We start from the raw sequence: 23057 nt of genomic DNA on the forward strand, positions 1-23057 counted from the left end.
AGGTTTCTGAAATGAAGGATTGACCTTTATAATACAAGATGTAGGCTCACTACAATGTAAGGGGATGTTACCAGTCGTAGGTTGCTACCCGTTTGCACCAGATCAAGCGAACCGGTAGCAGCAGCAGTGGGAGGCTCTGGCCACCCACTCGGAAGCTTCTGCACACGCGCGCCCACAAGCAAACCGGTAACGGCCCACGAGTAACAGTAACGGCCCACGAGTGAATCACGTACGCCCACAATCAAACCTGTAGCGGCGGGTTTTGAAACCCACCCCTGGATGTCACCCTTCCACTTTCATATATTGCCCTCCCACAACTTTTTGAAAGTATTAGCCTGATTTTTTCAAAGATTTAAGTAAAGTAAAGTAAAGATAAAGTATTTAAAAATAGATTGATGGTAACAGAAATTTCATGCTATCACTCTCGCTAAGTGACCTGCAAATTAGGAAGATTGCTATCAACTTGGCCATGAGTTGGCATTATTTTCCTACATGCAATACTTGGCAAAAGTCGATGAAAATATCTATGGGTGTAAGTTTGCTGAAAGAGTGAAACTGGAGGAAATTGCTTGTATTGCATTTTTACCTCTTAATGTTGTGTTCCATCAAATCTTGGCCCACTCTTGCGGTCCTATAGAAAAAGCTCTCCAAGTTGTTCTGTCTCTCCCTGCATTATGCAGATGTGTTCCTGTTGTTTCCAGTACTCTGTTCATCCACCTCATGTGCTATTGGCTATTTCAGAAACCACTTATTGGAACGATAAATACTGGAATATACCCACTGCTTTCAGAGATTTCCTAAATTTTGAATGGTCAATACAATCAAAAGTTTTGGAGTAATGTATAAAACAAAAGTAGAATTCTTTTTTATATATTTTTTTGCATTAATATGGATATTAATATCTATCAAAATTAACTAAGCAACCTCATGTGCCTTCTGGAGCTTGAATGGCCAATTGCCGCTACTTTCTCCTTACAAAGCACTAATTTCATCTAAAGGATTTTCCACCGTATCAGAAAAATAATATTTGAACTATAATTAGACTGTAATTGTCCTTTGGTTTGAAAATTCCTTTAAACATCTGTTTCTAAGGACTGGATTAAAGGTAGTCCTTGATTTATGACCAGTTGGTTAGTGACCATTGAAAGTTACGACAGACCCTCTCCAAAAGCTATTTTATGTCCTAGTTTCAAAGTTAGGACCACTGCAGCATCCCAGATTCATTCACTCTTACAACAGTGGTTAAAACAGAGTCCCTTAAAGGATTATGAAAATAATACCTGCTTTCAGAGTAGCATGAGGCTGCCTCTGTAGGAAAGCTGAGTCTCATATCACATCAGCTGGCCACCTCTCTCAGAAGCTGCAAAAAGGTAAGTTAGGTGCTACTAGGCCCTGCAGTTGGCTGAGGAGTATGCCCATCTCAATCAAGTTCTTGGGTGACCAAATGGGAAGCAGGCCAAAGACAGGATGGGAAGACCTTTGGAGATATGGGACAGGTGAGTCTGGCCTATATAAGCCTATTAACAATGAACAGACCATTTTCTACGCAGAAATATACTTAATTATTGTCCTGGATCTAACTGACACTTTTGAGCAGTTTTCCGTACAAATTCCTCTCCAACTTTTACATTTTGTCAGCAGTGATTAGAACAATTTTCTTCCGTTTTTAATCCATTATTCTTTGTTATTATTTTCTTCTCTATTTTTTTAATCATTGTAACAAGTCCAGAGAAAATAAGTTTTGCTAACCAAAGCAATTGTGGAGGTAGATGCTTCTATTGAGTGTTTAACTCTTCCTATAATCAATAAAAGCAGCAATGTTTTATAATGAAAGACAGATACTATATAAAAGGAAATAGAAGAAGCAATGGGGAAAAAGGTGTTTTACAAGTAGAAAACCAAGTGAAATATGGTTGCAGATAACATCCCCTTCATTGCAGAGGCCGTGGCACATTAAATGCCCACTCTAGGTCATCCCCAAAAGGAACATTTTTACAAAGCACATTGTAATTTATCTAATTATTCTTAGTGGAATTAAGTAAATGCATACAGGCATGATCTTATAAATATTTTGGAGGTTTGGATATAACACTTAAGAATCATTCTGCTAATCAGACCTTGGCATTTTCATCATTTCCTCTGTGAACTTCCCGTTTCAATTCAGATAAACTTCTCTATTTTCAACAAAATAAGCTTTCTGGGAGGAGGGAAATTTATTGATATGAGAAGATAAAGTATTGATCTTGGGGAAATATCCTCACTTTTCACTGAAACATTGGCATAAGGATATGAAACTACACTTGCACACAGTAAATTGGCTTATTTACTGTGAATACATATCAATAGTATTATCACATTTTACTCCCAGCTAAAAATATTTAAAAGGAACTGAATAATTTAAATGGAACTGGAATGAATTCGAGTTATCATGCTAGATTGCATGAATGTTAACAAAATCTTTCAGAGAAATACTATTTTTTCTCTTTCAATCAATTATGGATAATGCACATAGTTCTAGTCAGATTAACTATAAATTTTGAAAGCAATTTTGAGGTGAAACATTGATACGGCTAAGCCCATGCATACACGTACAAACACCCGGGGACACACACAGAATGCCTATGAAATATCTTAATGTTGTATGTTCTCAGATCCTCATTAACATCTATGATATTTCTCTATAATCTATAAACATCTAATTATGTGAAAGGAATATTACATAAGCTGTTTCTGACACGAATGAGCAAAGAAATGTATAGATCCAGAAGTATGAGCCATCTGTACTTTCTATTCTTCTCAACTTGCACTTGGTAAAATCCAAGTTCTAAGCAGGGTAGATTGTGCATCAGGTATATATTAGCCCCAGCAAGAATGCACATTGGCTAATAGCAATAGCACTTAAACTTATATACTGCTGCACAGTGCTTTACAGGGCTCCCTAAGTCTAAGCGGTTTACAGAGTCAGCATATTGCCTCCAACTATTTGGGTCTTCATTTTACAATAATGTGTTCTTTCCTTGTTATAGCTGGTTTTGTTATGTGTGTTTAAAATTTTTCCAACGTTTGGAGTGTGATGTTGATACTAATCTACCATATCAACTACAGATTATCCTTAGGAGTACAACCATTCATTCAAAGTTATGATAGCTCTGAATGTATGTTACTCACAACTGTGTCTTGAAATTCTGGCTATCGCAGTGTTCCCATTCTCACATGATGGCAATCTGGACACACAGCACTAGACGTGGATTACAATATCACAGCAAGCCATGGTATTGTTATCACCATTTGTGACCTTCCTCCTGGTTTATTAGAAGTAAAGTCAATCAGGAAGCCAGCAGAGAAGGTCACAAGTCATAGTCATACTGTTTCTTGGTTAATGACCAAACGGCTTAACGGAGAATTTTTCACTCCAAATTTTAGTCATAAATTGAGGACTGCCTAAATATGGATAAGGCTGGAAAGTGGGTAGAAGTTGGGAATGCTTAGATAAAAATGTGGATGACAGGAAGAATTTAAATTTAATCTAATGTGGATTCAATCATAATCAGATAAAAATGATTTGGTAATTGCAATCACACAAGCTGTTGAAATATGTACATTATTTCTACAATATTTCTAACACAAATATTGCAAATTCAGCACAAATTCACTAGTATAATTCTAATTTCTTTCCAAAGTTTAGAACTGTGCTACTGTTTATGGAAACCCATCGGGCAATCACACTGAAGCAAAAGATGTTGCTCTTGATACCACCCACAGAAATCATGGTGCCTCATAATTCTTTCATTTTATTTTGGCACATGAAACAGAATAAGCAGCCAACATCCGATTGTGAGGGTTGCCAACAGTTCCTCCCCCACCCCCAGCAACTATGTTCATGGTGGTGTTAGTCTACACAGAGTGAAAGTAAGGAAAAAAGAGAGAATATATAAGAGATATGAATTAGAAGTTAAATATTTTCAAGTTTTATAAAAAGAGGGTCACTTCCAGAATGCCCCCTGTCTTAGTGTTCCTTTTACATTTTCATTTCATGTATCCTCTTTCTGCTCTAGGCTGATCTGGGATCTTTTAGAAGTAGTAAAAAAGTACCACAGAAAATACAACATTGAGCAACCTGTGTGAAACGTTTGGAGGTTTTTGGATTCTTGAATCCCTGATATTAACAAATCAGTAGTTAAGATTCTGAAAGATTGTATATTTTTATGATCTTAAGATGAGAAGATATTTTTCATATTTATTAGATACCTCAGATAATGTTTAAAAAAGATGTGCTGTCAATGTTATTGTATTGGAATGGTATGAGGAGACCTGAACCATATCACTAATGCTTACCCCACTGCTTTGCTGCAAAACATTGGTTAATATGGTTTTGGGCAAAATAATCTGATTTTAAAATATGAATGTGATTTTGAATTCTATACCCCCAATTTAGTATTTTTCTATATATGAGGAACTAGTGATTTGCTGAACATGGTGTATAGTTTTTTTTTAAAATAAGATCTCTTTTATAGTGCAAACATGGTATTGTCCTGGATTTACAAGCATGGATTAACAATATGTATTAATTTTCTATTTATTATCCATTGTTTAAAATTCCAGTGCTTTGTTATAGATTACAAAGTGGGGAAATTGGGCGAACAACTTTTTTCAGTTTAAAGAAATTTCTTATGTGAATTGGTAATTCTGTGTTCTCTTAAACCTTCAATTTAATTGGCCCAAGCTTCAGGGCATTCGTGGTCAAACCATGCTTTTAAAATGTCAGATATTTGCTCTGATTCATAGCAAATTGGCCCCTGGTTTTTCTTGAGACTGCTAAATTCTGTTCACAATTTTAAAAAAGATACTGCTGTAGATTACTTGATATGATCTTGGCAAACATGCTAAAGACAAATGTGGGTTGATGGACTTAGTCCTGGCACCATATACAGAGAGATTATTCATTTTTGATCCCTGAAAATTGGAAAAGAACCATTACTAATCCTAGTATACAAAAAAGAGAATAGGTAGAATTAGATAATTCTGCCACATCAAATATCTGAGTCCAATAAGAGACTTCATAGAAAAGAATAGACTTCATAAAAAAACCATGTAGATTTGGTGCATGATAACATCTTGATGAAGGAACATACTAATTTCGGGTGAGTCAGTTAATTGGTGTTTTTTTTTCTTGATCGGTTAATGTCAAGTTTTTTGTTTTATTTTAGTCATACAACAGCATAAGTTCAGATAAGTTTCAAGTAAAAAAATTACTGCTGTCACATCGTGGTTAATATTGCGATTAAGCAAAGAATTTTATATGTCAAAAAAATAGGTGCATCTTCTCTAAAGATGGCCTTATCCATGAGTATATAAGGTAGGTCTTTCTCTCAGATTTCAAAGGACCCATATGTTGCATTTAACCTGGTCCACAGGTAAGTCAATCTTGGAATTTGTTACCAAAATAGCATGAAAAATGTTTCATCTGTGGCTTACTTTACTAGAAGCAAGTCAAGGCAACAACCATATATAATATAGTATACCTTCCTTCTGATTTCTCCACAATAGTAACCTTGAGTTAGGTTGGGCTGAGAGAAAGTGACTAGCCTAAAGGAAGGACTAGAACTCACAGTCTCCTGGTTTCTAGCCTGGTGTTCTAACCACAAACTAATGAATTTTAATAAATAATACTTGAATTATAACCTTAGAAATCCTTAGAGATTGGATCAGAAACAAATTGGCAGGTAAATCAATTGAAAATTTGCATTTACCAATCTAATTTGTTTTATGAAAAATGTAGTATACATCAGGTTCAGAAAGAAAATAGTTTATTTACCTGGGATTGTGTAATTTTGAATACCGTGATATAGTATTAGCATTTCTTCAGCTTTCCCTAAGCTGAAACTAATAAGTGGCTCAAGAAAAATACAACGCTGTTAAGCTACATCATTAAATGTTGTTAGAAGATTGAGATAAATTGTCTTCATAATCATCCTAATATTTTACTATTCCTTAGCTTCATAACTACGCAGGTCTTCCTATCATAAAGTAAACCCTCTAACTATTGTATGTCCTCCATCTGCATTGCAAAAGTAAAGCTTATATGCAATATACTGTTGCATATATATACAAACATATAAATCCAATCACAATCAATATCTGAAAAGTGACATGAGACTCAGAAGAAACCACATCACTGATTCTTCTTGTATCCAGCATTTACTAAGCCAATGTGGGAACTCTGTCACAATGCTGTTGTAAAATACGTCTTGGTTCTTAATACTGCTGTAGATGACTGAGGATTTTCTTACTACTGCATAACAACAGCTTTCAATGAACACAGATTCTATGCTTATATATTTTGAATATATTTTGAAAACTGTAGCAGTAGTTGTATTGTCATATTAGGGACAGAAATGAAAGGAATATTGTCAACAGTATTATAAGACTATAATCTCATTGACTTTCTGAGGAGTCCCCATCTGTTTTTTTATTATTTGGTTCAGATGTTTGGGAGACATTCAAAACATCTTGATTTCTTGTATGTCTGAAAGGACAAATTAAATGGCATGAGGGGGAAAAATACCAAATAACACATAAATAACATATTTGCAAAATTCTCAAAAGTATTTAAATGAGGAAAGCAAATTGCATGTTTGCTCAATTTGAGAAAACGGTTGTATATGTAGTATCTGTTTTGAATGTCTAAGAGTGCTAAGAAATATGCATATTACACTTTCTATTCAGCTTGTCACTGAATAAAGGTTTTTCCCCACACCAAATATTGAAAACACCAAAAGATCAGTACCATCTGTGTTATGCCATTGACATCTTTCTATTTCAAAAATTCCTGTTTCCTTGGCACCCTGACTCCCCTCCACAGCTGGGTTCAAATTAGGCAGAGGTTCAGTCGTCAACAGAAGAAAGTAACTGCATATGTAGCTGTCAGCAGAATTCTCAGAGACTTTTTAGAAAGCTCAGCTAGGGCTGAAATATTAATCTTCTACATAACTATATTAAAATCAGGCTATTTGCTGATGACAATTCCATCAGTCCTACATGCTGTCATTAAAAAAAGATTGCACAAGCCATTAAGGGAAAACCTCACAACTGCGACTTCCTACATTAAAAAATTAGAAAATTCTTAAGAAATTAGAATTATACTAGTGAATCTCCTGCTGAAATTTGCAATATTTGTCTCACTGTACATATTTCCAAAGCTTGCTTATTTCCAATTACAAAAAAAAAAATCTGGTTCATAATTCAATCCAAATTGGTTTAATGCAAATTGTTCATTTCATCCACATGTTGATGTATAAGCCTTATCTTCTACTCACTTCCCAATTCTAACGCTATACAGGTAGTCCTAAACTTATTGCTACAATGGTACCCGAAAATTCATCATTAAGCGGTGTGATCACTAAGCAAGAAATCATATGACTATTACTTACAACCTTCCCTGCCAGCTTCATCATTATATCTAGACTGTGATCATGTGACTTTGGAAATTCTGCAATGGCAGGGACAAATCATAACTCACTTTTTTGTTCATATCTGCCTTCATCAAATATGATGGAATGTAATGAGGCAGTGAAACCCTAGGAGGGAGGGTGCATTCCAGAGGAGTAAGCAGCAACTGAGCACAGATACTATGTGTGAGATAAATGGGGGGGAAATAAAGCCCCTCCCTAATAGTTTACAGATTCAAGATACACATATTTAGATGTAAATGGTAGAGTCCTCAGTCTGGCAAAATTTTGTCTAAAGATACCTAACTAAAGAATTCTGCTTGGAAGAATTGCTATATCATTCTTTGTTTTGGGCCTGTTATCAATAAAACTATATTTGTAACTATATTTGAAAGTATTATTACTGGCACTTTGAAATGTATTGTTTGTATGATTTATTGGGAGGGTCATTTATATTTTAATGGTAAGTCACCCAAAGTCATAAATATGAGATGGATGACAATATAAATTGAACAAATAAAGTTTTAAAAATTAAAATTCTGATTTACTTTCTATATTTTGATTCTTGCCTTTCTCTTTCTCTCTCTTCTCAATTTGGTTGATTGTTATTATCAAGGATATGAATTTTTTTAATATTAATATTCATAGCAGTTAGTAGCTGGCAAATATATCCTAACTCTGGATAAGGTAGGGTGGATGTAAAGAAGAATGAATAAGATTGCAACATTATTTATTGAGTAAGCTTTACTCAAGTGAGTTTGATTTTAAAAAATAGGAGCTTTCTAAGGAAAGCTTGATCCCAATACAAAATCTCTGATCCAACTTTAGCTTGAGGAAGCCTTTTTTAAAAAACTTCTCAAACCTTTAACAAGCCTCTTTTATAAATCCAATATAGGAAAATAATCCAGGCCATTCTCTTGGTTTGCTATTTGTATATCTCTTTTCATTATTAAAATATCAGCCAGTTTGTTTTATGTACCTAATGTAGAATCTTTCTCCATATTGTTTTAGCCTGTCATTTTAAATCCACTTTCAACTCAGTTATCTTGTCCAGTGAAAAATGTACTTGTATTTGCTAAAAAAAAATTATTTTGCTCTGTTCTGTAGAATAGAATGGAATGGAATGGAATAGAATATTTTTATTGGCCAAGCGTGATTGGACACATAAGGAATTTGTCTTGGTGCATATGTTCTCAATGTACATAAAAGAAAAGATACGTTCATCAAATATGTATTCATATTTCATAAGTCAATTTTAAGAGTTGTTATCCTTTAATTTTAATCTTTACATCCTTGATTTTCTCTATGTCAAACTTATGTCAGTCTTATCCTATCATGTTTAAAAAACAAAAAATAAAAACTTTTTTCACAGAAAGGATTCTTATAATTAATTTCAAAATCTTATTTCAGATCCATGTACATTTAAACTATTTGTAATTCCAAAACAACATTCTAATAAATCTTTTGCTGTTTATTCAAAAATAATTTTTGTTGAATTCTTAAACTTGTACTTAAGACTTCTTTCACTAAGGAACGTGAAGGAAACTCAGCTAGTGCTATAAAATATCCAAAAGTTACTAATAGCTGAAAAGCAATTAATAATCAACTTCCAAAAGTGATTAGAATAGGAAGTATGCAAATCCAATGTCCATAAAGCTCACAGCTCTAAAGTTTGAGTGAAGATCCCATCTCTCACCTATCAAAGTTCTAAGCTACCAAAGACCGTCTCTTGTAATCTCTTCACAAGGAGCAACTACGTATCTGGATCACTTCTAGGAAATCTAAAATCCTCCCCTTGTCCAGAGAGGAATTACAAAGAGCTGATCTACTCACTGGCTCTTCATTCCGTCAGGTATCAGTTTTCACTTTGCCATTTCTCCTGAAGTCCAATCTTCAAAGCATCTAAATTGGCTATGATGTGCCTTTTAAAATGACAATAAAAATTCTAAACGTTAAGTGATTCCAAATTAATGGAATCTAATTAAACTCTGCTTTGAGTTCAGACAAGACTTTAACCTTCATGTTAAAGAATGGGAGAATGTTTCGAATCGGGACATCCCAATTGGGTATGCAATGTTCTATTTTACTGCAGATTAGTCTAGCCAGAGGTTTCACAAAAGGGAATGGCAAAGGAGACCATTTAAAAGTAGGAAATGTATTAACAAATGAATTTCCTAACCAAAATTATATATTTTGTTGATTTTTCTAAAATATGGAGTTTGTCTCAATGTTTTTAAAGATGATGATTTAATTGCTATCAAACCTGTATGCATTTGTGAATATATGTATGTGTAACATAAAACTCTACTCACTTCTCTATCTGTGTTCTGAACCTGGACAAATTATTCCATTATGAAACAGAAAATATATATTTCTTGACATGTCTTTTGGCCATTTAAAATGTTTGCACTCCTGTGGGATTCAAGCTACTGTCCCTTAAAGCATGCCAGGGGCATAGGAATGATAATGCAGGCATAAACCATAGCCTGGAGAGACTCACATACATTCTTCCTTGAATTTCCATCAGCTTTGAAAAACAAGATTTTATGGCTGCAAGCAAAACCAAACTTGCCAATGCTTCCACCTCAGTTGACATTAAGCACCCTGTACTACTTTCCTTAAGTATGTCAAACTCAAATGCAGCTGGATAGCATGGAAAATTAGAGTACGTGCCCAAGAATTCGACAGCAAGTTGACACTTCTAAAAGAGCTGTGCATATGGATATCAAAATGTATCACGCCCAAGTCCTCATTATGCAATATTAAAAGTTTTGTTCTGAACAGAAATGACAATAATGCTAGAGTGCAAAAAACGTAGTTAAACTGAAAAGTTACTCATTACTTCTACAAAATATGTTTCCTTAATAGCATTCAAATGAACTTTGATTATTATTATTATCCTAGTTCAAATTTTAAGTTTGCTTTTTAAAAGAAATAAGCGATATAAGCAGAAATAGGATTTACCCCAGATTAAAGTTTTAGATATTAAAAGGTCCAGTTTAAGCCAGCTTCGTTTCTAATTGTCAGTAATATTTTTAACATGATGGATATACTTTAAATTACATCTGATTCTCTGGACTAGTAAGTTACTAAATCAGAATATTTCTATTGCTCAACCAGTTACTGAATAATTGAAAATTGCATATTCATAAAATATATTTTTACAGCATATCTTCATTCTTTGTACTTCTTTCTCTTGCTTGATTGGATGGGCAAGAGGAATAGCAATCTATCTACTTAAATGACCATTATCTATTTGGGATGGAAAACTGATTAATTGCTAGTAAACTACCGGGAGGGAGAAAAATTCAGTGTTCCCTCCCTCCCTTGTAAACCCATTTAAGATTACAGAGAAGAAAAGGGAGAAAGTTTGGGGAAACAGATGATATGCTTTATATAGAATGTGTGTATACATCAGTGATTTGTGTGAAAGACACTGCTATGTGTACAAATGTGTGCATGTGAATCTGTGATATGGAAGTGGATGCACACAAATTTATACTAGTCCCAATCTCTGATCTCTGGGACCCTTACCATCAAAAAGACTGCCTGTCCTTGCTCTATGCAGCCATTCTCTCTGGTTCAATTGGAGGACTTTATGCAAAGTGACCACCCAGCATAACCATTTTAAATTCATAGAATATCACCAAATTAATACAGAAGCCAGGCATGATATTGTATCTTTCCCCCCGCAAACTTCCAGTCCAGAAATAATTATAGTAAAGAAATAAGTAATAATAAGTAAACAATAAATGAATGAAAATGAAAATGAGAAGGGTTGTATTCCACATAGCCAATAATGTTCCATTTCCCTTTACTATTCTAATTTTACAGTATTAGCATCTTCTGCCCAGAATTCCTAAACACATATGCCCTCCCTCACCAAATGAAACAGGATAGATTTACATTTTGGCAAAAACTTGAAGGCAGTTGTATTGTCACCTATGTCTGCTGTGACTGCTACAGAAAAATAACGCAAGTGTAATTTGCATATGCAGACTATCTCACACATTTAGTAAGTCTGTTGCCAAAAAGGCTGCCAAGAACGTAGGATTTCTGTAAAAGGAAAATTCAACTATTTTCCGCCTATATCAGAATAGCAGTACAAATCAAAATAATTCAATATGCATAATTATCAGATTGAATATTACCAGCTTTTATGATATGACAGTATAAAACAGTAAGCAATAGATCTTATTTCCGCTAAGATGAATTACCAAGCATTACTAAGGATTAAATCTATGTAATCCTATCTAGATTAATATCACTCAGCAACAAAGAGCACAAATTAATGGACAACTGACCTAGTTATAAAAATGTGGTGCTTTCCATACCACCTATCAATAAAATGCATTTTCAATGTCATCTTCTCTAATGCAAATAATCCCTTATCTGAGGAAGCTGTATTATTTCCCCATATTAATATTTAACTGAAAGATAATTTTGTATACATTTTATCTAGAAAAGTATGGGTATTTTTGTTCACAATTCTAATAAACATAATTTCATTTAATATGAACAGGCGTATTCATATTACAGTATAGCGAAATAAATTTAATAGTACAAATAAAGCTGTCTCTCATTTCAAGAGGTTCAAAAAATGATGTTTTCCTGCATTAAGTCAATTTCTGCATGAGGAAAAAATCATGTAAGTTGAAAAGTTAGGGGAATAGTTCCTAACTAAGCTTCATTTTGTCTTTCCACTTCAAGAATAAGAATGTCTAAACCAGTGATAGCTAACCTTTTTGCCGTCGTGTGCCAAAAGCAGGGGGAGTATTGGCGGGAGTTGTGCCTGCACGTAACTGCACTCATAATTCAATGCCCCCCATGCCACGTCCCTCTTGCATGTGTGTGCAACCCCACCATGCTCCCCCGCGCATGTGTGCATGACACACACACACCCGTGCCTCGTTATGGGCCTAGCAAGACACCCTGAAGCCACCAGAGGCCAGAAATGGCCCATTTCCCGACTTCTGGTGGGTTCGTTTTTCACCCTCCCCAGACTCCAGAAGCTTTCTTGGAGCCTGAGAAGGGTGAAAACAGCCTCCTCCACTCCTCCAGAGGCCAAAAACACCCTCTGTTCAAGCCCTGTACTTACCTGGCATCCAAAACGGGCCGTGTGGAGACTGCTGAGAGGGGAGGGGCAGTGTGGGCAGGGCCAGCCAAAAATTAGTTGGCTGTAGAGCTGAGCTAGGGCAACAGCTCATGTGCCCACAGATATGGCTACGCGTGCCATGCTATGCACATGCTATGGCATGTGTGCCATAGGTTCGCCATCACGGGTCTAAACCATCATCTGCTTAAATCTTTTTGTGTAATATATTTAAAGAATCCACATATTTATGTACTTCCTGTATTAGATGTTAGCTATTTTTTTATTATCACTTTCTAATCTAATGCATTGGGTCTTATGAAAAATGGCATCCAAAAGTATTGGTTATAAATGGGTATTGGTTATATATATTGACTTTGTTTTTGTGTTTTTTACTCTCTGCAAGTGTTGTGGCATTAGTTAGCCCTCTGGTTATTGAAGGAAGAGGGCTTGGAGCCTGGAATAGCACTGACCACTACCTTAAAGTGCCATGAACCACTGGAAGAGCCTGAAGCCCTGGCTGTCAGGAACGAGACTGCAAGACCCATAGGAGATGAGACTGACACTGCAATCAGGAATCACAGAACCTGTGGAGATAGATTTTGGACTAGACTCATGACTGGGGCAATAACTAAGCCAAAGATGCTCTGCAAAGTGCTGTGGTTGTTGTGGTCCAGTGGTGGGTTTCTACTGGTTCACCCCGGTTCGGACAAACCGGCAGTGGCTCCGCCCACCCACCTGGATGTCATCACGGATGCTCTGTGCATGTGCAGAAGGTTCTGCGCGTGCACAGGAGTAAAATGAGCATGCACGCGCATGCACTCACAGTTCCAAACCAGTAGGGAAGGTAAGTGAAACCCACTACTGGTGTGGTCAGTACTGGCAGGGCCAGTAGAGTTTATGGGACTGTCAGAACCAGTAGAGCTTGTCAGGCTCTAGAAGTCAGAATTGCCAAGGAGGCACTGCAGACTGCTAAGTTGCTTGAGCTTTTTTAATGTGGCAGATGACTGCCCAAGATCTTCTGCTTCGTGCCATTGCCTAGATGTTTGACTTCTGGAGCGCAAAGAAGAGGTTGTTGTGTGGTGCTTGCCAACACCAGGATGGAGGGTCTTACATTTCTTTAAAAGTCTTGCTTTGCAATCTGGAAACCCTAGAAGGCTCTGTTCCAGATTCAGCTTTCTTTTATCTAATTGTTGTGTTGGTAGAAGCTCTTCCTCTGTCCATCAAGACCATTCTTTCTGCCCACTTATAGAGCTGAGACAACATGTAAGAATTTTATACTGGTGATGGGAAGAAGTCGATATTGTGTGAATCTGGGTACAGGGAGCCCTTCCAACCCACTGATTGAAAGTTGTTCCATGTCTCAACCCTCAAGGATTGGTAGGCAGATCCTCAATGGCCCTAGTTTGGCTCTTGCTCTTAAATGCTAAATCAATTTGTAATAAATGTGCCTTCATTCCTGGTATTATCATAGGGGAAGAGTGCCCTCTCTGTCTCAGTGTCTATCTATCCTCCTGGGTCTTGGAATGGGGTAAAGTGGCCGCCTAATTAATTGGGTATTATTTTTGTTTTTGCACTAGACAGAGTTTTTTATTTACACCTTATTATACTGTACATTATATGTTATATATTTGTTTTAAATAGAGAGCCACCCAGAATTACCTTGGAGTCAGGCAGCCTCTAACGCTCATGAAATAAATGAATTAATAAACTAGATTTATCCCCATTTTTTCTGGATAACTATCCATCTTGAAATTACCTTCATTAGAAGATGAATCAAGATATCTTGATTAAAAAAACAGTGAACAGAGATGTTAACACTAATAGAAAAAGTAATTGAACAAATGAGAGCAGCAACAATACATGGACATCTTTAGGAACCTTTCTGGGATGAGGAACAGAGGTGGGTTTCAGCAGGTTATGACCTGCTCTGGAGAACCAGTAGCAGAAATTTTGAGTAGTTCAGAGAACAGGTAGTAAAAATTCTGACTGGCCCCACACCCATCTATTCTCTGCCTCCCAAATCCCAGGTGATCAGGAGGAAATGGGGATTTTGCAATAACCTTCCCCTGGATTGGGGAGGGAATGGAGATTTTGCAGTATCCTTCCCCTGCCACGCCCAGCAAGCCATGCCATGCCCACCAAGCCACACCCACAGAACCGGTAGTAAAAAAACTTGAAACCCCACACTGATGAGGAACCTTGACATCTGAGTCTATTGTTGATGTAGAAGAATGCAGAAGCATCTTGCAGATTTCCTATTCAACAAGGGAAGACTGGGGACAGAGGAATAAAAATATGTACATTTTGTTCCAATTAATTATAGCTGATCAGGATTCAAACCTAAAGAATTTTAATATGTCATACATAGACATCTGAAATATTAGTATAGAACAGTTGCAAATATGCAAGCTATGTATTGCAATCATCAAGGTTTTCTTTACATTATTGCATCATTTCAGGGTTTTTTATACATATATGCATACATATATGATAAAATATGTAAATCACTCTTTTTGGATAAAAGCAGCAAAGCAGCTGTAGTAAATAAATAAATAAAACAAACATATCAGTCCATGCTTGATTTTACACAGTGAATTTTTCTTCACCATCCTTATATATGAATGTTAATAACAGTTAGTCTTAGGGGGCAAATCCAATGCTCTTGCTCTGATTTATGTACATCAACTGATCAATTTAGACCAAGGTAGGTCTAAGATTGTATATGATCCTGAACATTTTTTAAACATCCCCTAGACCACAGTTGTCAAACTCACATCATCATGGCAGCATCATATGCCGTATTGGGACGTTTTCCCCCTTTGCTAAACCAGGCATGGGCGTAGCCAGTGCATGACCCATCCAGCCCACGGGCTGGAAGTTTGACAGCCCTGCCCTTGATCATTTTCTAGATAAATTGTCAAACATTAATAGCATCTGAATGTGGGAAATACACTATGACTTAAAATAGATTTAATACAGACTTTTAGAAAAGAAAATACCCACTTAGGCACAAGATTATGGGTGGGCAATCCTATTATCTTCTAGGGAGAAGTTACCAAATTAGGATGGTAACCACATATATACACCTACGTGTATTGTCTAATGCATACGTATCTGCATTCATAATAAAAAAAAATCCATTTCTAACAAACCAGAAGATTAAAAAAAAGGCCTAGTCTCTGTAGCTTTGGGAATCATAGTTTTTTGCAACTCCAGCTCACCGTGGAGATTGCTAGATACCTACAAAGGTATTTCAAAAAATATTATGAAGTGTAGAAATCTAAGATCTGAAACGGAAGCAGCCAAGAGAACAGGAAAAAGATATGAGACAAATCAAGCTCTACCTACCAACCTTCTGTGAATTAATTTGTGAGGATGTGGTGACTTCCTTTGTAATATACTATAGTTGGCAAAAGTAATTTTTGAACTATTTCACAAAACCTTTCTCAGGTTTTAGAATTGTATTAACTTTCAGTTAGAGCAGGAGCATTTCCTCAGGTTTGTGCAGAAGCCTGAATAGGTGCTGTGTTTGAGGTTGCACAAGTTCTAAATTACTTTTTATGAATAATTTTCAAAGAATATACAGCCCAAGTGTCTGCCACATCTATGCATTTTATTACTTATAGCAGCAAACAGGTAAATATGTTCCTCACAAAATGTCTGCCTCAAGTGTGAGCATCTTCCCAAGGGTTGGGGTAATTGTATGTGGGAACGTCCTTGGGATATGGGCAGAAGAAATGCTGCCTAGAAAAACACTCAGATAAGACAGGGAAAGCCCACAGCTGCATAACAGGCAGGGAAACAAACTCAGAAAGGAAGTTAGTTCCCTAGCTTACCAGGTTGTAAAAAGAGATGTCAGGAGATTTGTACTTTTAAATTTACAAGCTTTTGTTCACATTGCCTTACAACAAAGTGGAATTAGTTCATTTGGTTGTGTTTCCTGTCTGGTCTATCTGAAACTGGCCACACCAGCTAAAGAGCTGCAGGTAACCGTAACAGAAGACAGGTGATATTACCTGAAGTGCTAAAAACAGCTTTAGGCTCATTTTCCCAAAGGGGTGCTGGCTAAGGATGGGTCTAGAAATCCTGAGTTCTCCCTTTATTTATATCATTAATTATTTAATTATTAATGTTGCACGTGTATTGGTTACTCCAATTCTGTAGTCCATGTGTCCACATATTTTTGAATATATTCAGTGGAAATGTATGATAAATCTATTTTAGTATCTGTACACCTTTATTTCTGAATATTTAACATCGTGGTTACCGTTATTTGACAAGAAATTTTGTGTTATTGTGGATCCCGCTCTGTCTTTGTACAAAGAACTTTAGGAATTCCTCATTGTTGACATGTGCTATTCAAAATGCCACACTTTTAGAAGTTATCTCAGGTATCAATTTAGGTTTGGAAGTCTCATTTTTTTTAAATGTCCATCTGTATTTTAACTACATATCAAAAGTCTGTAAACTGAAAAAACGATGAGGAAAATGGACATTTGAACAAGAGACAGATGTATTTATTTATTACTTCAGACAACCCAGTTTTACATTTGCTTACTCCTCCTGCTCCCCTCCCTCACAAAGCCAATCCTGTTCTGTACTAGATTTTCAGAGTTATCCAGCTGACAGAGAAATAAAACATCCTTTACATAATTAATTTCCAACATTCCACTGGATCAGAAAAAAAATGAAAAGGATGATACCTTGATAACAATGGAATACCTATTCTTTGTTAATTATACAGTAGTCTGAAGAATTTACCCATGTTTATATTTGAATATATGCAAACGTTTGTCAGATATGTGATTTTTATTTACTTGCTTATTATTTATTTACTTATTCATTCATTCATCATTCTGAGAGAGAGAGAGAGAGAGAGAGATTATAACCATAGATATCAATACTACTAGGAAATGGAGTCCTTAAGGCACATAATCATACCCGGTCATGTAACCAGATCTTCAAGGTTTTCCAAAAAGCCAAAAAGGGGTTGGGGGTCATCCTAATCTCTCGAGGGAGAATGCTTCAGAGAGCAGCAGCAGAGAAGACAAACTTCCTAATTCTTGCCAACCAACATTCCTTGGTTGATGGAACCCATAGTATGCCCAACCTGCCAGACCAAATTTGATGGATAGAAACCACTATCAGAAGTTAACCCTTCTGGTAATCTAAGCCCAAGCCATGAATTTCTTTAAACATGACAACTTGCACCTTGAGTTGCACCTGAAAACATACTGGCAATCAATGCAGCTAAGACAGTAGTGAGGCTGCATGTGTTGAATATCCTATACCATTTACTACTTGAGAAGCTGCAGTCTGCACTAGTTGAAGCTTCTGAATGCTCTTCAAAGACATTTACTTAAATTCATTGGCCACCCAATTCCAGTGGAATCTGGACAGTGTACTAGAAAAAACATAAAAGCAATTAAAACAATAAATCAAACAAATATCCCAGACTAAAATAATCTAATAAGCAGTCCCTCAGATACCTAGGCCCTATGCCAGCAGTCCCTAACCTTTGTGGCTTGGCGGCCCAGCTGAGGGGGGAGAGATGGAAACTAGGCTGCACATGCACACAGCTTGATGTGCACCAGCAGTAAGCTGGCAGGCATTCACATGAGTGCCCACCAGCCCGCCGCTTACGCAAAATTCAGTTGTGTGTGCACTCCAGCCAGCCACTCTTGTGGCTCAATTCCAAATAGGCCAGGTAGTGGCCTGCGACTCGGGAGTTGGGGACCCCTGCCCTATGCCATACAGGGCTTTATAAGTAATAACCAGCACCTTGAAGCTGACTGACAACCAATGCAGCTTGCATAGGAATGGTAGAGCACTATGCAATGCAGCTAGCATAGGAGTACCTGGGCAACTGAGATACTCCGGTTATTGCTTGTGTCACAGCATCTTGAACTAGGGTAGCTGTAGCTTCTAGGTGGTCTTCAAGGATGCCCCATATAGAGCACATTTCAATAGTCCAGTTGTGAGCAACCATTGGTAGCTATATAAAATGAATGAATGAATGAATTATTCTATTGCCAGAAGTTTCAATCAGAAGACTAATTAGACAATTCATATGTAATGAACGTAAATATAAAACTTATCTAATAGTCTATCAGAGATGAGAATCACATTAATTTGTTCCTTACCTTCTGCTTTCTTTTTGAAAGTGGGAATGGGAACAGGAGGCCTTCAAAAAACCAACTGTTGCCATTTTTGTCATTATAGTAATATTTATCTTAATCTCACCCAAACACCCAAAATTTTTGTGTCTGAAATTTACCAGGAAAATAACCAAATGTTGGTTCTGAAATTCCAGGGTGATTAGAGAGTTAGAGTGAGGGTGGAAATGTGTGTGTTTTGGCCCCAGAATGCTTCTGATCCCACTTCTACTCTTACTTCTGGGAAAAATAAATTTTCACACCCTCAAAAAATCATTTTGTTAGACTGTAAAGTGTCAGAGCATTAGTCTGCCACAAGATGGAAAGGGGTGATGGGAAATGCATCAAGACTACAGATTGCCCACTACTGGTCTAAATACAAGTCGCAAACCATTGAAAGAGCCAATCAAGCCAGAATAATACAGAGTAGCTATTAAGAGAAAAAGAAAGTTCCATAGGCTGGAGAAGCTATCAGTGCAATTTAAGTATTCTAGTCTCACTAGTTAATAGGGTTGACTGCAATATGCTATACTTCTATTATTGTTCACGTTAAAGAAAGTCAATTCATAACCAGGGATAAGAAAAAACCCACGCTCTTTTAAATGAAAACGAATTCTATAACTCTACTGCAGTTATGCGTGTAGAAAACAATATTATAAATATTGTTCTCTACTTCTTTCTAAAATCCAAACAGAATGTATACACTTGCACTCTGCAGTGAGGTTCGCAAACTGTCTCTAGCTTATTCTGACAGAAGATGTACAAACAGTGCATCTCTTCACACTTTTGTGAATTATCAAGTATCCGAAACCTTTCAGTCAAAGTTCAGAGCAAGGAAAGTCTCTGTATTTAATAGAGACTTGGCATACAGACTAGCAGCTCCATTAGCAGAGATTTTAACTAATCTTGTGTCTGCTAAAGAAGAAAGGAAAGAATTATCATTAGGTAATACTTATCTTATGCAATCCTAGGTAATTACTGTACTTACAGTAAAATACTGCTTGCATAATGTCATTCACAGCTAAAGGTCAAAATAATGTATGCAAATTTCAGTATATTATACCTATCTCATTGGGGGTTTTTTTGTTTTTGTTTTTTTTACAAATCACTATTAAAGGACAAATGGAAAATATTTATTTAAGAAACTGATAGTTTACATTTTTTTAAAAAAACCTAGGGACTATGTATTATTGTTTGCGCTTCAGTAATACACCTGGTATATTGCACACCTATACATAATTATTCATGAAACCAATCTGTTTGAGGAATCAGCATCCAGAGATAAAATGAATTGAAGTGTAGAAGACAGGCCATGTCATCTAATGAAGTTAGCATTTATTTAAATTCAATTGACCTTAGGGATATTTCAGGAGTTTGAAGGGTTACTCAGACATTTCATTAAAAGACAAACTTTAAAACTGGAGAAGAGTCATTACTAAATTTCATGGGACTTAAGAAATAGCTTATTTCATCCAATATCCCATGGATTGTCAGGAGCAAATCAGTGATTATGAGATTTGCTTATGTCATAAAATTAGAAGGCCCTTATCTTATTAGAGGAAAATTATCTGAGTGAACGGCCCCAATTCCCTTAAAAAAAATAACTGAATAGCCTTGTGCAACATTTAGCTGATCTTAGATGATAGTGAGAAAGCCAACTATCACTAAGTTAGAACTTGGACCAGGAGACCACTAGGAAATACCAGGATTGTGAAGTATTATAGAATGAGAAAATAAATTTGTTTGCTGTTGCCTTCTTCCTATGGCCAATGGTTCTAAATCATCACACTAGCTTCTACTGAGAGGTCTATGACACGACCAGAACTCAGGTTTCCTTATTCCTAGACCAGCACTGTAACCCAGTGGTGAAATCCAAATTTTTTTACTACCGGTTCTGTGGGTGTGGCGTGGTGGGTGTAGTGTGGCGTGGTGGGCATGGAAGGGGAAGGATACTGCAAAATCCCCATTCTCTCCCCACTCCTGGGGAAAGGATATGCAAAATCACCATTCCCACCCCGCTCTGGGGCCAGCCAGAGGTGGCATTCACCAATTCTCCAAACTACTCAAAATTTCCATTACCGGTTCTCCAGAACCTGTCAGAACCTGCTGGATTTCACCCCTGCTGTAACCACTATATTAAATTGGCTCTTGCTTTCCATTGTACTATTCCTTGTATGGTAAAGGGTAGCAAAATGATGAAGCTTAAAAATGATTAAATACATTTTGCAATTGCCAAAGGATGGCACTTCTCTGTCTCCATGATAAGCAGATAGAACATTGAACATTACATTATGCAAAATGGCAAAAACTGCAGAATAAGTATGCAAAATTGACTTTAATAGATTTACCTTTGGGCAGCTTTCACTATTCGTTACTTGTATTAGTCTGTGAAATACATTGCCCTGACTTTTATGTAAGAGCACAGATCTGCTGAAAACCAATACACTTATTTCCTAATTTAATTCCCACCTAACTTTTCTCTCAGTGTTTTGGGAACAAAAAAGAGAAACAGAACAGTGGAGGGCTGGAACTACATCACAGAAACCTTTGTCATATATTTTGTTTCACAAACTGCAATGGCACAATTCATACAAAACACAAAGCCAAAACTAAACGAGGAGGCGTGGCCAGCGTAGCAACGGAACGGACATGAACTCCAAGAGCTCCGGGGTGAATGCCAATAATCCCCTCAATATGGGGGTCCGGTCTGGGCCATAGCGGCCCAGCAGGGGCAGCAAAGAATGAGGGAGCCACTGGAATGGTCAGGGTAGTTGCAAATTCCCTGTAGCTCTGGCTTTTTCCCCTCGACCCAGCGAGGAGGACCGCAGCCATCAACAGCTGCCTGAAGTCAAGACAGCCACAAGAACGGGCAGGAGGATAAAGCATAAGTACTGAACAAGATATTAAAGCCGGGTGAGTTAATACCAGCTCACGAAGAGGCACTAAGAGCAATTTTGCCAACAAGCATTTAAAGAAAAATTGAGAAATAGCGGCTAATTTAAACAGGAAATGAAAACAGAAGGAAATAATTCATGATACCTAAAACCTGACAAAAGTTGGCTTGGAACCTAAGTCTAGAGCCCTGACTGAATAGAGAAAACAGAGGAAAATATGGCTTTTAATTAAAATTGACTTTGGAGAATTTTGGAGGCTTTTATCGATTATTTAAAGATTATAAGCAAGAAGAAAAAAGAGAGGAATTAACTAAGATTTTAAAAATGGATTTTAATTGAGCATCTCCCAGTTCCTCTATTCTTTATAAATTTGGATTTAAAGGATTATAATGAAACTATTTAAACAGGACTAAAAAGAGGCAACAAATTGAAACAAAGAGAAAAAAGGTGCGGCTCAAAAATGGATACTTTGTTAATTGTGGATTGTAACTGTAGACTAAAGACTGACACCTAAAGGCAGAAGAAGAAATACAGGAGGGAAATGTCTTCGTGATTTCAGGACAATTTCAAAGGATTTCAGCAACTAGATAGATGACTTTTAAGACTCATAACATCAAAGAATAAAACAGAAAACAACACTAAAGACTGACACCTAAAGGCAGAGGAAGAAATATAGAAAAGAAATGTCTTTGTGATTTCAGGACAATTTCAAAGGAGGATTTTTGTAACCAGATGGCTGACATTTAAGATTCATAACATCAAAGAATAAAGCAGAAAACAATGGACAATAAGAAGTATATGACTGTCATTTAAGCAAGAAATATAAGAAATGATCACAGAACTGGAATATTAAAGAAATGAGCTGCATGTGGCAATGATAGCGAAGACTATAAAAAGCATGATATAATAATGTAAAACTAAAATTTATGTTAAAGATTAGAGAATTATAAAAATGTTGAGAAGAGGAGGATGGGGTAACAAGGAATCTAATAAGTTAAGAAAATATGCAGTTTTTAAGCATATGTAGTGAAATTGAAATAATTTGAGATAAAACTTCCAATAGAATATTTGAATATACTATAACTAGGGAATTATGTGAGAAATGGGATATGTCTGCTCCTTTTCATTTTGTTCTTTTTATCTTGTTTACTATTTTTAATTTTTTCTTATTTGAAATGGGATTATGAAATAATAGGTGATAGGAGACCTTTTTGAAATTAAGGTGAGATTTAATGTAGGAGAGATTTTTATAGAGATTACCTTGTTTTTATCTTTTTTGTTACTGGTCTGTCTTTGATAACATTAGGGATAAGTATGGCTGTATTTTGTTTAATGAAGAAGGGAGGGGCAAGAAAGGGAGCAAAAATGTGGGAACTAGATTTGATTCAATACCATTCAGGATAAAGGGCCAGAACAAATGTTTTGATAGAAATGTGCAACTAATAAAATTTTAAGAGGGGAAGGG

Source organism: Ahaetulla prasina, chromosome 3, assembly GCF_028640845.1.
Source record: "Ahaetulla prasina isolate Xishuangbanna chromosome 3, ASM2864084v1, whole genome shotgun sequence".
Classification (NCBI taxonomy): domain Eukaryota; kingdom Metazoa; phylum Chordata; class Lepidosauria; order Squamata; family Colubridae; genus Ahaetulla; species Ahaetulla prasina.